This window comes from Frankliniella occidentalis, unplaced genomic scaffold, assembly GCF_000697945.3.
Source record: "Frankliniella occidentalis isolate FOCC.00 unplaced genomic scaffold, Focc_3.1 Scaffold105, whole genome shotgun sequence".
Classification (NCBI taxonomy): domain Eukaryota; kingdom Metazoa; phylum Arthropoda; class Insecta; order Thysanoptera; family Thripidae; genus Frankliniella; species Frankliniella occidentalis.
The window spans coordinates 778,742-779,531 of record NW_026267234.1 but is presented as its reverse complement, the minus strand read 5'-3'; the positions used below and the strand labels follow the sequence as shown (position 1 = coordinate 779,531).

General features: G+C 66.7%; 1 protein-coding gene across 1 annotated transcript in view; it reads right to left on the bottom strand.

Annotated features, from left to right (window-relative positions):
- Positions 1-790, bottom strand: part of LOC113210281 (ribosomal protein S6 kinase alpha-5) — a gene marked incomplete in the record, with an annotated part of 69,369 nt that overhangs the window by 23,830 nt on the left and 44,749 nt on the right.

Here is a 790-nt window from a genome sequence, read left to right as displayed (position 1 = left end):
TGCATACACGACGTTTCGCATTCGTTTTCCCGAGTTGGCTTCCCATGAGGCACCTGCCGGGCCGGGCCTGCGGGACCACCGTGCGGCTGGTTAGGGTTCACAGTACACTCGGAGCAGCCTCGCGTGGCGCGCCGTGGCGCGGCCGGGACCGCCAACGCCCTACGCTGCGGGCCCATTGGGTCAGGTCAAGGACGCGAAGGGCGAGAGTTTGACGAGGTCGTCAGAGGACACCGGGGTATCGCCCCGCAAGGCCTCGGCCGCCACATCTCTGATGGGGATGGAGTGGCAAGGGAGGGGAGGAATAGGGAGAGGGGGGGATGTTCAAGGTTCCACGAGATGAGAGGGAGGCTGAGGCTGGGAGCCGGGGCGCTGGAGGAGAGGAGGGGTGGGGGGTGAGTTGGAGAGGGTGGGGGCAAACCGATGGCTGACACTTTCTACGTTCCAGGCCTTTCCAGGGACCAACGCACCGCGAATCGAGCCGAGCCGGGGCCCACAGGGATGTCTGAAAGCAGCGCGCGGCGCGCCTTGGCGAAAGGGAAACTGACGGCAGAGGGCGTTGGGCCCGCAGCAGGTCAGCGGCCAGGGGGAGTTGAACCTTGAACCCCCGGCTCGGCCCACGCAACGGCCAAACCGCGCGGGCCCCGGGCCCGGGCCAGCCAGGCCAACCACCCCGCGCCACTGCGCCAGGGGAGTGGATATTTTGCTATGTATTTCGGGCGCGGCGGGGACTGAAAGCGGAATGAGAAATGACGAACATTCCAGGCCCGTCCGTCCGGAGTCCATTGAGGGC